Here is a 19,764-nt window from a genome sequence, read left to right as displayed (position 1 = left end):
AATGGGGTGTGATCATTCATAAGATTCTCATACATAGATTTGACCGTAAACAAATCATTGGTTGTCAAATTCCAAACAAATCGATCATTCTCTTCATATAAATTAACCATCATAAGTTTTTGTCATAACTGTAACCACAAAGTCCATTTGTTACCCACCAACAGCCGTCTGAAACTGACATTCAGAGGTGTTTGAGCTAACACATGAGCTACTGTTACATTCTTGTGATGCATAATATTATATAAAGATGGATATTGCTGAGCTAAACTTGATTTTCCTAACCAAATGTCTTCCTAAAAATGAGTAGATGCTCCATTACCAATTTTGAAAAATCCTCTAGTAAAGAAATCATTCTTAACCCCCATCAATCCCTTCCAGAAATGATAGTCTGTCGGCTCAGCCTTCACCTCATATAAGGTCTTTTGTCTTAGATATTTATTATGTAACAATTCTTACCACACCCCGTCCTCATTACGAAGTTTATACAACCACTTACTCAATAAACATCTATTTTTGAGTTCGAGAACCTCAATACCTAAGCCCCCTTGATCTTTGGATCAGCAGACAATATTTCATTTTGTAAGTCTGTATTTTCTATTATTTTCATCAGACTGCCAAAAGAATCTAGACCTATAGAATACCAGTCGTTTCCTTACCCCAACAGGTATCTCAAAAAAAGACAACATAAACATAGGTAAGCTTGTTAAAACTGAATTGATAAGAACAAGTCTATCCACATAAGACACTAACTTGCCTTTCGAGCATCCCAATTACTTTTAAATCGGGTTTTCACTGGATACCAATCAGAATTTCTAAGCTTTCTGTAATGGATATGAATACCTAGATATCTAAAGGGTAAGAAGCCAGCGTCGCATCCAAATACGTGACAACAAAATGTTAGTGGAATTGAGGAGTTTCAAAATCTACTAAGATTAGCCAGACGACAATGTAGCATTAGACTATCCATACAAAGAACTCATAATTCTGTTATTTTTGCAAATCCTTACTAAGTTAGTTTTGTCAGGAAACCTTGCGTCCTTCCAAAAAAAACAAAAGAAATACTCAGGTAGGAGGACGGGTCGGGTGCTCGATTCCAGTTTTATGCCCCAAGTTGTACTTGTACTGTAGTGTTTTTTTTTCAACACACGGTACAATCGTAGATGCTTACATATAGGTATATACACTCATCTCTATGAATGCACGCACGCACATCCTACCTATGAGCACCTCCAAGAGACTGCGTTCAAGAAACTGATCCGGCGGGTCTTGAGATTGACTATATATCGCTTTTATAAGACACCAAAATATCAAATATAAATTTAAATTTTGGTGGGCTGGAGGTGTCACTGTCCTCCTAACCATCCAACCACAGGTTGGTTATCTACTTATACCATAGTTGTTGTAATTAAGAAGGCGGGTACCAAGTAACATCACATTTTTTTCTTCCAATTTCATCTAAGTAGGCCAATACATGATGTAAATAGGCAATAAAAAAAATGAGAATATACCTCCATCTCCCCCTCCTCAAATCTAAAGCCCTCACCCTCGCCATCATCAAACGCGGTTGTGTCTACGTTCATTGGTTGGCCAAATTGGGAAAACAATGGCACCCCATCGACGTCGTGCCATGTGTCTAGTTCTCGGTCCTAGGGTTATCATCCGAAATGAAGCCGCCACCATTGAGCATGGCCTGCATGTACGTCTCGTCGTCCTCGACATTGTGGGCCTACGGATCATTGGTGATCACAGGGAAATGTCATATGATAATGGACACACGGGGTGCGTTCATACCTCGTCGGCCGGCGTTGGGAGAGACAATGGCATTTCGACAAACAGGTTGTAGGGTGCTAGCATGTTCTCCGACGGGATCAGCCGTGTCTTTATGGAAGGCCCTAATCTTGAATCGTCATTTGTTGGCGTGTGGTTGAGGTGCGAGGCTGGCCTCGTCGAACAGTACCTCTGTTGACGACGATCGCGACCAATGGAAATGTGAGAGCGGCGTATGCGGCGGAAAATGTGATCGCCATCATTGTAGACATTTCCGGGCGGCATGGGAACTTAACAAGCTGGCTCACGAGGCCATGGAGTTGGCTGTCGAGCGCCTCCTGCTTCAAGATGAGGATGGCCTCGGCGATAGTAGGAGAGAACCCAAGTTTGAGGTTGGCTTTGGCCTAGATCTTGCCAATTGAGCGGCTGCCCTTGTTGCGGCATCACCAACAAACTGGGCTTTCTTCATCTTCACAATGGCGCGCTGGTCAGCGCGTTCCTTGGTCTGCACCGCCCTCTTCTTCGTCGCCATCTCTTATTTTTGCACCATGGCCTTCTGTTTACGGCCGACCGCTTGATTTGCGGCTGGGGTTGGGGTTGGGGTTGGGGAGGAAGGGGCCTAAGTTTGACATCCATGGTTGTGCGTCCATGGTTTTGACAACGCCCATCGCATGCAAGGGTTTGGCGCTGGACAATTTCGATTTTTTGGGTGATGCGGGAGAGGAAGTGGCTTCTGCGCCACTGTTGTGCGGGCTATGCAGGTAGAGGATGCGCTAGTTGTCCGCGCCGACACGCTTCGATCCCAAATTTCGTTCGCAAATGCGTCGAGGCGGACATGCCAGTCACTTTGCTCCGGGTTGCTGGCTTTGGGTTTTACCCATTTCCTCTCCTTGCGTACCGAAACGAACACGTTAGGTCGGTTTGCATCAGGCAACTGGAGATGCCCTAAGTCTGCAGGTTCCGCGTCAGTTGGCTAATCAAAATGAGAGGAGTGATCCGGTGTCCCTCACTCCACCCTAAAGTTGAAGGGGTAAGTTAGCCCATGAAAGGGTATCCATAGATCATGACCGTCCATGGAGGCAAAAAAAAAATTGGAGAGGGGGAACACTTAATTAAAACCCTCACAATGAAGTGGCACTCGTAGTAAATGTAGTGGTACGCCTACGCCAACAAAACATTCCATTTCTTAAAAAAATACACTGAATACTTCTCGCAATTTTAATGAATATAGATATATTTTAGCATACATTTTCCTAAATCCGTGGCAAGTACTTAGCATCCGAGTGAGTACCTATGTCGCCCCGATCAATAATTAATATTAATTTAATAATGTATGATTTATGTTAGAAAGTTAATATAGTTTGATTGCTATCTAAATTAATTTTAAAAAATATTGTAAATATATACAATAAAAACAAACTTCAACATTCAAAATGCTTTTCATTTTAAGGGGAACTGAATGTACTCCATTTGTTCAGGGGTTGCTACTTAAAAGATGCTTATAATACAAGCTTTGAGAGTCGAAAAGCTTTGACACTCAATATTATTGTTGGATTGCTCTTAAGAGATTTAGAAAAATACTCCTGCATTCTTAAATTTCATTGGTCAACCTGTTTTATCTTTGACTGTGATTTTCCCTTATAATATATATGTACACAAAATTTCTGTAAATATATATGTAATGAAATAGATTTAAAATAATTTAACAAAATGTTGTAAACATATGCATTAAACTACTACTTCGACAGTCAAGAAGCTCTACATATTTAGTGGAGCTGAATGTACTCCATGTCTCCATATGTTCAGGGGGTAGGTAGTTACAAAATAAACTTTCAAAGTCAAAAAACTTTGACAGTCATATTATAGTTGGATCGCTACTTAAAAGAAATTAATTAAATACTGTAAAAGTATGTTGTAAATATTCAACCCGCCCACTCAAATAAGCTTTATATTTGTTAGCCAACCGAATATATTCTACCTGTTCAAAAAAGTCAAACGTGCTCATGAAGAATGACTAACCATTGTTCTGTTTATTTGTCTATTTGGTGAGCTTTTGACTTGTATAAGTGTCCTGTAATGTGAACTTCAAAGGAAGCACTGGCGTACACCTTTCCGTGAGCTAACTTTGTGATAGAAAATAATAATGCTCCTATGAAACTGACAAACGAAGATGCAGTGGGGCTACTTTTTGTTGGATCCATCCAACTAATTGAGCTCCGCCATAACCTTGTGAACTTTCCTAGCAAAATAAGGTTCAATGTAACCACCAGGTATTTCGCGGTACAACAAAGAAACTGCCGCGTCACTAGTGCCAAAATATTGGTTCATCCTATACGACAGGCATTTTAGTTTCTTTTTAACTTTGGAATAGTTTTTTAGTGATCGAGTTCCACTTCTTTTATCATGTTCTAACAATGTTTAACCTATATTGTTTTTGCACTAGTCACAAGCTTGATAGGTGGGTCCATCCAATCAAGCGGAACTGTTTTTTTTTTTTTACAATGAAGGAAAATTGCTAAATAGGGTAAATATTGATAAATGTAACAATTTTGGAGTAGGAATAATTTGTATTCGGTATACATGAAGGGCCAAGTTGCTGAGATTTTGAGAAGATTCATGGCTATGTTATGAAAATCCTCAAAAGAAATGTTATGAAAATTCTCTCTATACACCACATGTATTCATACTGGAGTTGAACTCAACATGAATTTAATATACAATCTTTGTTCGGAATTTTATCTATATTGTGTATCTTAACAAAGCTGAGTTAATTATTGCCAAACGGAGGGAGTATGTAGGATGTATGCGGATATAATGACATTGCTTCCATTTTAACGTTCTTTTGAAAATGCTGGAATAAGACTCAATGCTAGTATGTTTTTTCAAAGTTTGGACCTTCTTGGCAACCACTCTCTTCTATCGCATTGTACATGTTGCCCCATCACCATCCTCCTTCCCTTAGTTCTTTGGTCCAAGATTGAACAAAATTACTTCATGTCTAGGTTATCGTTGTTATTGTTACAAAACTACGACCTAGCGTGTACATCGGTAGTGATTTAAGATAGTATTTTGGTTGCGGTAGCATCTGATAGATACTCAATCATATTATTCCCTCTCTTTGTATGTAATTTGCGTTCTGGGTTTACTTGAAGTTAAATTTTGTAAAGTCTGACCAAAATTTAAGAAAAAATATCAGTATCTATAATAACAAATACACATGACATAAATATATATTTTTCGATGATTATAAAACTATAGATTTTATAGGCTTTTGCTTCCATAGATGTCAAAGGCTGAAGCGTTTTCTTGAGTGAAACATAAAAACAAATGAGAATAAACGATATCTGCTTGAAATTGGGGGTAGGATGGCTTAGATTAAACGATAAGATGATACCCTTTTGAGAGTTTACACTCTTTTGAGGCTGGATGGTCTATGGAAGCACAACCCTAAATTTATATTGTAGTCTTCAAGGACGGTGTGAAAAGATGGATGATCGCTTGTTTTGGAATGAAAAGAAAACCATCCAACAATTCTCCTGTGATGTCACGAGCGAGGACTTGTAAGGTAATCACACCATTACTTAATCACTATGGGGGTAGATGAATGCAATGCATCCGTGCAGGTAGCACTATGACCACCTAAATCACTAACATTATCACGTGAACAAATTTAATTTCCCCTTGATTAGATGGCAACAAAAGCTCCCAATCCTTAGATTAGATTTGATAACAAAAAATAATCTTCTTTGTACCCAAAAAGATCATCTATTTTGTATGAGGCCAAGAATTGGTCAAGTGGTCGTGATTTCCAGAAGAGGAGCGGCTAGGTTATGTAAAATTGCTCTGCGTGAGCTCAACATGAATTTGATATATGTAGGATCTAAGAGCATGAACGGTGGAGAGCTAACTCCAAGGTTTAAACTGTTAAGCTTCATGCACTAGCCACTTGAACCAAAAGTCTAAACTGATGGAAAGGGCTAGGCAATCCACATATACATTTCACAACACCCTCACTCGCGTGTGACGGGAGAAGAGAAAGTCAACACGTGAAAGAAGAAGAGCACACCGAAACAGCGGTGGCTAAAGAGGGGGGCAAAAACAATTACAAAAGCTCCCAATCCTTAGATTAGATTTGATAACAAAAAATAATCTTCTTTGTACCCAAAAAGATCATCTATTTTGTATGAGGCCAAGAATTGGTCAAGTGGTCGTGATTTCCAGAAGAGGAGCGGCTAGGTTATGTAAAATTGCTCTGCGTGAGCTCAACATGAATTTGATATATGTAGGATCTAAGAGCATGAACGGTTGAGAGCTAACACCAAGGTTTAAACTGTTAAGCTTCATGCACTAGCCACTTGAACCAAAAGTCTAAACCGATGGAAAGGGCTAGGCAATCCACATATACATTTCACAACACCCTCACTCGCGTGTGACGGGAGAAGAGAAAGTCAACACGTGAAAGAAGAAGAGCACACCGAAACAGCGGTGGCTAAAGAGGGGGGCAAAAACAATTTTTAGGCTTAACTGTGAAAACCATGTGAAAGCCAGGATTTGAACTTGAGACCTGGGGCTCTGATACCATGTTAAGCTTCATGCACTAGCCACTTGAACCAAAAGTCTGGACTGATGGAAAGGGCTAGGCAATCCACATATACATTTCACAACATAAACATCTGTTTTGATACTTTGGTGTATCATAAAAAACGGGATATTTTTTAGTGGGAGATGATATTCCTATCGATAGCGAGACACATGTGTTGACCTCGTCAATCTTAAGATCCGTTTGATCAGTTCCTTAGACCCAGTCTTTCGAAGGTGCTCATAAAAATAGAGTGTGCGTGTGTGCATTCATCAGGAGTACTTTTCATTATGAGACATACAAAATATTACTTTTCTCCTCCATCGTCATTGTTATTGTAAAAATACTATAACTCGCCGTGCACTTCAGTTAATGAGCCTATCGAGAAAATTTGAAGCTGTATTTAGCATAATATTTGGTTTTTGGTTGTGTTTGATAGATACTCAATTGTTGTTTCAAGGAGGGTGTGAAAAGGTTGATGGTTGCTTGTTCTCGGGTGAAAAGAAAAGCATCCAAGCATTCTGATCTGGTGCCATGAATGAGGACTCCCGTGAGGTAATCATAGCCATTGGTAGTTAATCACTATGGGGGCAGATGAATGTAGGGCAGGAAGCACCATGACCACTCCAATTTCCCCTCGATTTGATCCCAAATCTCCGAGCGATAAGTCTATGAGTTATGAGTACCTTTCTCGAACCCTAAATACTTGTCACGGTTTTAGGTAAAATGTAGGCTAAAATATATCTAGATTCATTAAATCTGCGACAAGTATTTACAGTTGGAGGTAGTGATATTCTTTTGCACCCAAAGAAATCGTGTTTTATAATGAAGAAAAAATGGCAATTGCAATTCATTTTAAGGGAAAGTGCAACTCATTAACTCCAAAGCTAGGGCAACTCGAATGAATTGTACTTTTGTTTAAAACCATGGTTGCCCATTTCTTGGGTGACCGAGACTTGCAAGAATCCGATTCACCTCAGACGACTTAGCAAAACCTAAGAAGAGAAGTTTCTTTTTTGCAAGGACTAGGCAATAACAAGCATTAATAAGTTCTCTCACATTATGCTACAGTGCAGCATTTACACTAAAACCATCGGAAGTGCGCTGGTAAACATTGTTATCAATACTAATTAACCAGGATTAGTTAGCTAGCTGTTACAGTCCCCGTTGGTTAATGGTCACTTTGCATGGCTGGGTTGGGTTAGGCGAGCCAGCCACCAATGCAAGCGCGCATCCACGGAAGGAAAGAGACCGGATCGGGCGAGCATCAGGATGTAAATGGCTCATCCGCTGGACATATACGAGCTGCCACTTCCGCCACATACGTGATTAGCAAATTTTGCGGCAGCCGCTAACTATTTCTGGCGGCCTCGTGCTGCTTAGCGGCGCCGCTTTGGCCGCCTACAGGATTAGCAGCTAGTACTTCCCGCTGTCGCGTGTTGCTTGATGCCTCTTACGCTTACTAGTACTACGGCTGATGGAGTGATGCGTATACACATACGTTCTACTTCTGCAACGGCTGAATTAAAATAGCAGATACTTTCTAGAAAATTCACAGGAAATGATCACAACAGAACAGAGATATTCTATCACTGAACTTCATTGCAGAATTCTCTGAACTTTGGATAGGTAAAAGAGGCACCAGCTTAAATAATAGAGCACAATATTAAAAGTAGAAAAGCCAGCAAGAATAGCTTGTAAGTAGCATGCAAACCTAAAACAGAGGAGTTGTATTCCAATATGAATGAAGCATATTTTTGGAAGATCTACTTTGTGCTTCTTCACTCAAAGCTCAACAAGGAAGATTCTGAACTAGAAATAATGAAAATGGTGGCAATCAGAAATCAAGAGGAAGGTTGGACTTGTTGACGGTGTCTTCTTGAGCTCTGATAGTTCATTGCTCTACACTTAGAAGTGGTCCAGCTTCTATCCTGACATAATACTGCTGCATTAACCTTGTCTAGACCGGTATTGTCCTGATATAATTACAGAAACTTGTGCAATGGAGCATCATTCGAACTACTGAAAACTTGACATGAATCTACATCTTGAAGTGCAACCAGGGAGCAGCATCAGCAGATGAATAGGAGTCTTCATTGAACAAGGAAGTCTGCAAAAATTAACAAGTATAGTGAACTTCATTGCAGAATTCTCCGAACATGGAATACGGTAAAACAATTTGCAAACATGACAAAATGAACTCAAAGAGATTTTGTGAATAAAATGAGCGCCACTTAGCACTGAATTTTGTCCTCAGGGTTGACCAGAGCATCCCTATTACAGCTTGGATGAGCCAGCCAATTCTTCGAGCTCAACCGGCTTCATGGATGGGCCAGCCATCCCTATATATTCAAGAAAACATATAATTAGAAACATAGTCAGCATTTCTATTTCACTCAATTAGAGATTCTCTACTGGTTGGTCCATCTCTTGTAAGCGTTTCTTTGCCTTGCAAATTCGAAGATATTTACTTCATACGACGCTTATTTCATGTCATGTACTTCCACAGTTTGTAAATTACTTACTGATGTTCTATTCTAAATTATACATGTCTACTTACTCTCACATAGAAAACTTTGAATTTGGTATTCTCCTGATTTTTTCCTGATCATCTGGAGATTCAAGAGCTATTTTCTGTCTCCTCCCAATCCTAAAAGTTTTGGCTATGCTAACAATTTTCCCCTACCATCTTCAATACTGTAACTGTGTAACCGATCCTTGTCTACATGTAGCACTGAACGACAGACTGAGGGACGAGGTTCAGCAGCTGAAGATTGCAACAGGACAGGTTAACAACGCCAACAGCGGGAAAATGGGAAAATTCGGCATGTCCTCCTACGGAGTCGATTCAGAAAGCTACCAGCGTAGCCAGATGCAATCTCTTCTGGCTGCTCAGCAGCTTCAGCAACTCCAAATCCGCTCCCAGCACCAGCATGTTGGACATTCATCATACCCATTTTGCAAAGTATCGTTGTTAACATGGTGTATACTAAAAGAGATGGGACGAGCTGGGTACTGAGCTAGCACTCTTCCAACAATCAGTGACCAAGCATAGAGAAAATCTATCAATATACACTGACTACTACAACATAGAAATTCGAGCAGCTCGTGAATCTGCATCCAGTCAGCGACATGGAACATTGAAAAAACGCAATCAAACCTCGAAAATCCTTCTTACTAGGCTAGAGCTTTCCAAGAGGAGGGGAGGGGAACCAGAGAGTGAAGAGGAGAGATTCCTCACCGTCGAGCACGGACTTGCTCCCGCCGCTGTGCGGCCCTGCTGGTGCCGGAGCGGCCACGGTCGCAGTGGAGGAGACGGGGAAGGTAGTCTCCGCCAGATCCATCTGCTGCGGAGGAGGAGGACCTAGAACATGTCGACGCGGAGGAGGTGGTCGGGGGCGGCGTGGAGGAGACGCGGAGGAGATGGTTGGGGGCGGCGCGGAGGATACTCGGAGGAGGAGGCGGCGAGTGGCGGCGCAGAGGAGGAGGGCGACGGGATAGCGAAGGGGATGGGGAGTTTTCTTTTTTCCTTCGAGGGAAAAAAAAAACGCGGTCAGCCGCTGGAAATCGTGGACTTCACGGATCTATCCACGTATGCCACTTAAAATTCGTGAAAATCCACTTGTGCCATTTAGACTAAAATTCGCGGGCGGCGTATGTGGGCACGCGGAGTGCCGCTGCCATTTACATCCTGCCGAGCATGCATAGAGCTGGCCATATACATACGTACGCCGCCACCTCGCACGAACAAGGAGCTTAACGAGGAAGATCCATCCAAGCTAGCCGCGGTGCGGTGCATGGTGCATGGTGCAACCGCGGAGCGGATAAGGACTAGCCAGCAAGCGCGAGGCCCCCGGAATCGCCGTGTCCGTGACCCGACGGCGACGACGACGGCGACAGCTTCGGCCCGGCGGCAGCTAGCCTACCTTGACCCGTTCGGCGCGGTAGGTCGCGTGTCGCTGCCCCGTTGCGTGCGCGGACCGCCGCTTTTTTTTCTTTTACATGGACGGTCTCGAGAATAAATTTACAAGGGAATTGCTAGAGAGAAAAAAAACCGACCGGGCTAGCTAGGTGTGGCCCGTGATAGACGTTCTCGGTGACTGCAATCGCATGTCCGAAAGCAACAATTTCTCCATTTTTTTCTTCTTCTACAAGCAAAATGACTCGTCACGGTGGAGTAGCAGATGTGACTCGCATCGATACCACCGTGTCGGTTTCGGTACATCGACTCCTCTGAAAAAAAATTCAGGAATAATTTCGGATGGACGCGACGCCACCATACACCTTACTAGCGTGCTACGGTGTGGGATGTAGTCGATGAGGCCATGGTTAGCCTCGAGGACCACCTTGACATGGATGGTGACATCATGTTTGTGGGTCAGATGCCAGCTCATTGTGCTGGTAATCTCCACTTTGTATAGCTCCGCATACCCTTCGCCATGAGAGCCTGGTCGCCGAACTCCTCTAGCCAGAGCTAGACAAAATGCACCTGCCCTTAGCCAGTCACTAATCCGGATCTCCAGAAAGCCCTTGCTCGTCCATGGGAAAGCGAATACCCATGGCGTAGAGGCTGGGACTAACATGTCGGGCTCGTTTTGGTGATCTCCGATCTGGGGCGCTCCGATTTGGGGACGAGGAGCCAGAGCGGAGACCTTGCTTCTTTGTGGGACAAACACTTCCCCATGGCGGAGAGGCACCCAGCTTGATTTGGGTCACTAGTGGAAAACAGGCCTTTTGATCCGGGTGGTTAGGGCCTTTTGTCGCGGGCGGCCAGCCGCGACAAGCAAGGCGCGATAAAAGGGTGGCCTTTTATCCCGGGTCACTTACGACCCGCGACATAAGGTCCACCACGTGGCGGCCGCGGGGCGCGCAGGCACGAGTCCTTTTGTCGCGGGCGGTATTACCACCCGCGACAAAAGGCCCTCTACGTGGCGCGCGCACAACGCTTCTGCTTTAGGGTTTGAGGGGTGCGAGCACCCCTCCCCCCGCCACCGACCGCCTGTTATTTCATTTTTTTCGTCCGAAAATAAAAGTTGCATATATTTGTACGCTACTAGAAGTTGTACACATTCATTCATTATATATATATAGATCGATCAAACAAAGATTGGAAGCGAAGTCGATTCCCCTTACACATATTCGTAGGTTCCCTACATATATACATGGAGCTCACGATCGACAAACGGTACTAACGACCGTCTATTTGGAGGTAGAACAACTATCCGGACTAAACAAGCCTTTGTTGTTTATTACTTCTCTAACCAAAAGTCCCGCAGTTCCTCCGCGATTCCTAGTGCGTGTTCCTTTGGTTGGAGTCCGTCCCGCATGAAGTCGACCTATATACGAAAATGAGATGAGTATGACTATATCAGTCTTGATAACGAAATATTGATGATAATAAATAAAGTTGTGAATGTTATTGCTTACGTTGAATTTATTTCTGTTCTGCTTCTCGATGGTTAACATGCGAATGGACTCGCAAACGTAGTATCCACATAGATTCGTCCCTTGTGGCTGCTGGGGCACGGTACGAGGATTAAATGTTAGCTTGTTTGCAAAGGTAATCTCCTTATGAACATTCTTCAAAGCTTGCCAAGCCCTGCCATGCAAAAGAATGATTGAATGAGTGGATAATTAATTGATATCTCACGAAAGATAAAGCGCGGCGATGAAGGAAATTACACTTGGAGCAACTTCGCAAGTCCCGGAACCCGTCCGGGCCTCTACTCGATGGGTCTTTTACTTCAACTATTCCCTTATCAGGTTGAATGTCTAGTAGAATCCAAGTGGAAGCTGCACATGTTATGCATATACGTCGAGAATTACACTTAACATCGAGTAAGAAAAATTGAATGTGCATATATAAAAGATCATTAAGACTCTCACTCGTAGTTGTAAGGAAACAATATTGAATCACGTAAATATTGCTGCCCCAAAAACCTTAGTAGGTTTCCCCCGTTTCTTCGCGTTTATGCTTCACCGTTTCAACATGTATTTTATCCGGGTCAACAAACCCAACATTGATAATATTATTACTTTTGCACTCACCGATCTTCGATCCGCAAAAGAGAACCCATAAGATATAATGAGTATATATATGCAATGAAAACGAACATGAACTGAATGAAAATGAACTTATATGTAGTTAACAACTTACAAGCAATAGCAACTCATGAGAGATTTGTCGAGGGCTTCTAGATTGAATAACCGCCGGAGTTCATTCATCTCAATATGGATCTCCTCCTTTCGGTAGTAATATTCCCATGGTATACTCGCCACGATGTACATTTTTTCTCCTTGCATGCATCAAGGTACCACCGATGCAAATTCCGCATATGTGTTGGTAGTTTATGCAGCTGCTCTCTGCTGACCAAGTCGGCCCCGTAGACAAATTTAGGAGCTATATCAGCAGTGGGTAGTGCAGCATCTGCTGCAAGTAGCAATTCCTCCACGGAAACTTTACAGGCAGCCGCTAGGCTAGCAGCTTCTTCCATATCGAAACCACCATGTTCCCGGTATACCTTGGGAACATTAAACACTTTGAGTGCTCGGGATCGATTGTTTGGGCTGAGCACCGAGGAGGGGAACTTCCTTTCTCTTTTTGCCTTTTGTCGTTTGCTTGGCCTTGAGGGGTGCACTTGTTGAACTTGACCTTTTCTCATCCGCACTTCTAGCCGATGATTTGCTCGTGCCAGCAATGTCCTTCTCCTTAGCCTTTTCATCCTTCTTTTGGTCAATTACCTTCGCAAGAGTGCGTGTATAGTCATCCTTCTTCTCGTGTAACTCATACCGCGATGGTGTGTTCGTAAAACTAGTAGCATATTCTATTTGCTTCTTCGTGTATGGCTCGGCGCTCGGAGGTTTTGGCTTATGGAAATGATCATAGTTGTGTTTCGCAACAGCGGCCGCATTTTCCTCGACAGTAAGATCCCAAGGACGGGGGGAGGAACCTTTGGTACTTTTGGGAGGGGCGACCTCTTGGGGACGAGGACTCTTGAAACGCTTCCGGCTGGGTGCATTCCGAGACTTAGTGGGCGGCGGCGGCGGCGCCGGAGATGGAGATGGAGTACCGATGTCGTGGTCGACGTCGTACCCACGGGGTGATGGTGTCGACATGTGATCAGTAGGAGGAGGTGATGGTGGCCTGCGATCACCCGGAGGAGGTGATGGTGACCTGTCGGGACGACCGGTACTAGGTGCTACCCAGCTCGGCAGCTCGATGTTCTTCTTTTCCCGAGAGAATGATTTCTCCCGAGCACCTCTCCGAGTGTAAGCCCCCCATCACCTCCGGGGATATGGAGCTCCAATGTCTCCCACTGCGGGACAAGCCGAATCCACCCCGACACGAGCATAGCCAGCTGGAATCGGATTGCCATGCCATGTTGCCGGCTCACCTTCGGGTCCAAATGCCGGTAAGACATAGCCGACCGCCACCTTAACGAAACCTTCCCGAACACCTCATGGAGATCACAAGGTGTTGTCTCCTTGATTCCATCCAAGGGGTCGCCGGGACCGGCATCTATCATCATCCGTGTAGGAGGGGCCTCCGAGTCGGCCACGGCTGCTGTCTCGTCGCTGAGATATTTCGGCGGTATTATCCGGCGGGCGCTGTCCTTTTAGTTCATTTATCTCCCGCTGCTGTCTGCTGAAGCTCCCGCTGCTGCTGGTCAAGTCGGCGTTGGAACTCGGCCATCCGGTCATTCTGCACCTCCAGCTGGCGTTGTTTAGCTCTCGCTCGGCTTCTATAAGTCTCCGCGTCGGCCGGAAACCCAAGCGACCACGGAACACTAGGGCCGAAGCCTCTTGTTCGTCCTCCCTTCTCGGGATTACCGAGGACAAGCGTCGGCAAGTCTTTCTCTCTATCGGGAGCAAACTTTAGTTTTCCCGCCTTTATATCTGTCGTCACTTCAATCCATTTTTGCTCGGGTACCCTAACCCTGGTGTCACTTTCAACAATGTTCCCTGTCTTCATGTCATACTCACGGCCATGCGCGAGGAACCAATTTCGAGCCCTTATGTCCCATCCTTCTCGCGTGGGTTCGGAGTGATCCCGTTCGAGCTCCATCTCAGCCTCTTGTGCATCCCACTTAGGCATGGCTCTTCCGTAGCCCCTCGCCCCGTATGATGGTGATATTTCTTCTCGCTTGCATTCTTCTTGTTTTTCGCTGACGGGTTCACAGCCTCCTCTGATTCTTTGTACCTCACAAATTCTTCCCGGTTATGCTCTCGCTTCGCTAGGTAGTTCTCGAATACTGGAGGCTTCTTGTCTTTCTTATAATTTTTCCATAACCGGTTCTTATACGCCCGGAAAAGTTCGCCCATCTTCTTAAGAGCCCATTTCTTCACTAGCTCTCGTTGCTTAGCATTCTCGGACTCCGATCCCAAATCCGGCAAAGTGAAATGTGCCATGAGGTCTACTGAAAAGTGTGTCCTTGTACCTATCGGCAACCTGATTTTCGGACACATTCTTCGTCTTGTTCCATTCTCTGACAGTGATCGGGACACGATCTCTAACCACAACTCCGCACTGATTTTTGAACTTCACTCCGACATTCTCGGGTGCCACCGGTTGGCCTTCCGGTGATATAACTTCAATTGTGAAGTGGTCTTTCTTGGTCAACTTCTTTGCCGGGCCTCGTTTCTCTATCTTATCTTCGGAGGCCTAAGAGAATACATATAGAATTGCATTAATGCCTCTATACTAATGCCTCAATACATATGTACATATAGAATTCCATTAATACCTCGTCACCGGAGCCGTCGTCGGCTTCTCCGTCACCGGAGCCGTCGGCTTCTCCGTCACCGGAGCCGTCGGCTTCTCCATGACCGGAGCCGTCGGGTTCTCCATGGCCGGAGCCGTCGGCTTCTCCATCACCGGAGACGGCTCGGTCGGCTTCCGTACCATCGCGGATCATGTCCTCGAATATGTCTTCCTGTTCCAAGTCCCGTTCGAATTGATCCATTGTTTACGCAAAAGAATTAAATCGATAAGTAAATGTTCAAACACAAACCAAACCCTAACCCTAATCAAACACAAACCAAACCCTAACCCTAATCGGCGACACGTGTTTGCGAGAGGGAGAGGGGTGTCGGCGACGCGTGTTTGCGAGAGGGAGAGGGTCTCGGCGGCGCGTGTTTGCGAGAGGGAGAGGGGTGTCGGCGCGTGTTTGCGAGATGGAGAGTGCGCGTGTTTGCGAGAGGGAGAGGGGTGTCGGCGCGTGTTTGCGAGCGGGAGAGGGCGCGTGTTTGCGAGAGGGGGAGGGTGTCGGCGACGGGTTTTTGCGAGGGGAGGGAGTCGACGTCGGTTGTTTGCGAGAGGGGTCTCGGCGGGTGTTTGCGAGAGGGGTGTGTTTGCGAGAGGGTGTGTCGGCGGGTGTTTGCGAGAGGGGTGTGTCGGCGGCCGATCCGAATTTGAACTAACTAATCAAATTTAAACTACAAATTTGAACTAACTAATTACATTTAACAAAAATAAACTAACTAATTACAACAAAATACTTACAAAATTTAAACTACAAATTTGAACTAACTAATTACAACAAAAATAAACTAACTAATTACAACAAAATACTTACAAAAATGAACTAACTAATTACATACTAAAATGTCTATATACAAAAATGAACTAACTAATTACATACTAATTATCTAACTAATAACTAATTACTAAAATGTCTATATACAAAAATGAACTAACTAATTACATACTAATTATCTAACTAATAACTAATTACTAAAATGTCTATATACAAAAATAAACTAACTAATAACTAATTACAAAAATGAACTAACTAATTATACAAATTATCTAACTAAGAAAAAAAAATTAAAAAAAAAGAGGGCCGGCCGGGGCGCCGCGCCGGCGCCTGCGCACATGGCCGGCGGCTTGTACCGCGGAGGGGCGCGGCGGCGCGGCGGCGGGGCCGGCACGGGCACGGGCGGCGGCGGCGGGCGCGCGGCACGGCGGCAATCGACGGCGCGGGCGGCACGCGCGGCGGCAATCGACGGCGGCAATCGACGGCGGCAGAGGGCGCGGGCGGCGGAGGGCACGCGCGGCGGAGGGAGCTCGAGGAGGCCTACGGCGGCGGCGGCGCGGCGAGAGGAGATCGACGGCGGCGACGGCGCGGCGGATCGACGGCGGCACGCAGCAAAATCCGGCGGCTGGCGGCGTGAATTTCGCTAAGTGTTGGCCTCCGTGTGTCGCGGGTGGGGGCTCCGCCCGCGGGGTTAGGTATTTATACCTAACCCCTTTTGTCGCGGGTGGTGGCACGACCCGTGATAAAGGCCCCCTTTTATCACGGGTCGTGCCACCACCCGCGACAAGGGGTCCTTTTATCGCGGGCCGTGGCTCGACCCGCGACAAAAGGGGTGGGAGGGGAGGCGGCCGATCCGCGTGAAGCGCATCCAACGGCTCCGGGCCGTTGGATTCAAACGGCCTGGAGCCGTTGGATGCGCTTCACGCGGATCGAGCCTGCAACAGTTTTTGTGTTTCGTTTTTTTCTCGTTTTTTGTTTTTCTGTTTTTTTTTAATAAAAACTATTATTTCAATAACTTTTAAATGGTAACTCAAAAAGAAAAGTTTTATATATGAAAATTGATCAGAAAAATCCAATGAACATGAATATGATATCCATATAACTATTTGCATCTCGCATCATATCCACTCGTGTCGCGTCCCCGTGCCACGTGTCGCCACCTCTTCCACGTGCCTCGCCCCGCCGACGCCGGCGTGCGACGTGTAGCCACCGCTGCCACGTGCCTCACCCCGCCGACGCCGGCGTGCGACGTGTAGCCACCGCTAACACGTGCCATGCCCCGCGTGCGCTATATGAGCGACGAGTGCGGGCGCAACCACACGTCGCCACCGCCTCCGCTCATTCATCTCCGGGATGCCTCCATGTCGTCGAGGGCGTCCGGTTTCCGTGGCGTTCGAGTGCATCCGAGCGGTAGGTTCACCGCCGAGATACGCGCCGGTGGCTTCCGCCTCACCCTCGGCACGTACAACACGCCGGAGGAGGCGGCGCGCGCTTACGACGCGGCGGCGTGGCGCTTCGGCGGCCGGGGCACGACATCAACTTTCCGGATGTTGAATCGCTAGAGGAGGCGGAGTTCCTCGCGCCACCGCCGTGCCTCGTCACCGACGAGGACCGTCGCCGGCATCGCCGGGTGCGGCGCAGGATCGCCATCGCCGAGCGCGACGAGCGGTTGATGCGCCGGTGGAGGGCGCGGTCCCCCGACGCGTTCTTTGCTAACCTTAGGGCACAACGCAGGTCCAACGAGCGCAACCGTCGGGCCGTCGCCGCCTTCGAGCTCGAGAACTCGAATACAACTTGGACCGAAAACGACCCTCGGTGGGATGACCTTTGGACGGAGACAACCTCCGACGACGAGTAGAGACTAGACTAGTAATTTATCTATTTTATTGTAATTTCAATAAAGTCGTTGTCGGTTCTATTAGTTTAAATTTAGTTTATAAAGTCGTTGTCGGTTGTTTTTGTTCAATAAAGTGGTTGACACGAAATTTATTACGATTGAACCGAAATTAAAGTACGGAGCTCAACCGAAAAATAAGATACATGGCTAGATTCGAATGTTGGAGCCATTCAATCATAGTCGTGCCTAGTCCTATACACGTCGCCACCTGTAGTCATCAAAGTCGCCGACGTCATCGTCGCTAGCATCGGGGTCGCGGTTGTCGAACCTCGGCGGATGACCACGCGTGGGCTGGGATTGAGGGTAGCGCGGGCGGGGGCCACGATAGGCCGGGACGCTCGCGGAGAGTCCGGCCGCGCCACCACATCCGACGGCCGGCCTCGTTGAAGTTCGAAGGAGGCGGGCCGTCCTCCTCGTACCTGGCAACCGCCCTCTCACGCCGATTGATGAAGAAGCTGTCCCAAGTCGGGCTGTAGTCGGGATGCCACTGCTCGATGAGATAAAGCATGTAGCGCACGACGGCCTGTCGAAGTAATAAGACAAAGTAGAAGCGGTGCCGTGCCTATAAAAGGAGCATCGATACGCCTTGCCAAGCAGATCAACAAGCCAAGCACAGTTTAATCTTCATTATTACATAAATGTAGAGATTGTCTTGGGAACTATATATGAAGAATACATTATTACATCGCCATCTAGTGTTGTGATCTTCTACGCCGTAGCCATGGAGAATCTTCATCATTTAGCAAGATGCTTGGGTCAATTTTCACCGTGAAGGGCGGAATTTCTTTAAACTTATTATAATCTTCGACATGTCTGTCTTGTCATCCACTCCCACGATGTTTCTTTTCCCCGAAAGAACTATGTGGCGCTTTGGCTCCTCGATTGATGTATTCTTTTGTTGATTTCTTTTTCTTGATTTGCTAGACATGTCCTTCACGTAGAAAACTTGAGCCACCTCGGCTGGCTAGGACAAAAGGCTCGTCCCAGGTACGCAAGATTGTTGGGATCCACTTGTTATCATACCGTACTTATCGTCAATATGTATAGCGCTGAGCTTCACCCATTTGCACCGAAACAAAGGGACCTTAAAAGTGGGACCATAGTCAAGTTCCCATATCTCCTCTATGTATCCATAATATGTGGTGGTCCGCCCATTCTCGTCTGTTGCATCGAAGCGGACACCGCTGTTTTGGTTGGTGCTCTTCTTATCTTGGTCGATCGTGTAAAATGTATTCCCATTTATCTCGTACCCTTGGAATGTACATATGTTTGAAGATGGTAACCTGGCCAACAAGTAGAGCTGCTCCACCGCAGATGGGTCATTAATGAGATGTCTTTGCAACCAACTGCCGAAGGTATTCATGTGTTGACGTGTAATCAAGGACTCGGGCTGGCCCGGGTTTATTTCTCGTAAAACATTCTTATGTTTCTCGATGTACGGAGCCACCAAGCTGGAATTGTATAGAGCGTGTAGTGCGCTTGATTGAAAGAAATCTTGTCCCTCCACACCGTTGCTTTCCTTCCTAGTGTGCCTTTTCCGGTCAGCCTCCCCTCATACCGAGATTCGGGAACACCAATCGGCTTAAGGTCAGGAAGAAAGTCAACACAAAACTCAATGACCTCCTCAGTTCCGTAGCCCTTTGAGATACTTCCTTCCGGCCTAGCTCGGTTATGAACATATTTCTTTAAGACTCCCATGAACCTCTCGAAGGGGAACATATTGTGTAGAAATACGGGACCGAGAATTCTAATCTCTTCAACTAGGTGAACGAGGAGGTGCGTCATAATATTGAAGAAGGATGGTGGGAACAACAACTCGAAGGCGACAAGACATTGGACCACATCTTCACCGTAATCCCGACAAAGTTTACGGATCCACTACCTTCGAGAAATTGCGTTCGGGAATGCACATATCTTCACAATGGCTAGTCGAACATTTTTCGGTAGAAGTCCCCTCAATGCAATCGGAAGCAATTGTGTCATAA

The 19,764-nt window shown here is 45.9% G+C and overlaps 1 long non-coding RNA gene across 1 annotated transcript; it reads right to left on the bottom strand.

The window, feature by feature from the left end:
- Positions 1–7,933: 7,933 nt before the first annotated feature.
- Positions 7,934–10,034, bottom strand: LOC124678184. Its single transcript, XR_006994366.1, has 2 exons — positions 9,588–10,034; positions 7,934–8,688 (listed from the first exon to the last, which is right to left on the bottom strand). It is a non-coding gene; the product is annotated as an uncharacterized LOC124678184 (long non-coding RNA).
- Positions 10,035–19,764: the final 9,730 nt, after the last annotated feature.

The sequence above is a fragment of the Lolium rigidum genome, chromosome 7 (genome assembly GCF_022539505.1).
Source record: "Lolium rigidum isolate FL_2022 chromosome 7, APGP_CSIRO_Lrig_0.1, whole genome shotgun sequence".
Lineage (NCBI taxonomy): Eukaryota > Viridiplantae > Streptophyta > Magnoliopsida > Poales > Poaceae > Lolium > Lolium rigidum.
This window is presented reverse-complemented; position numbering and strand designations above follow the sequence as displayed.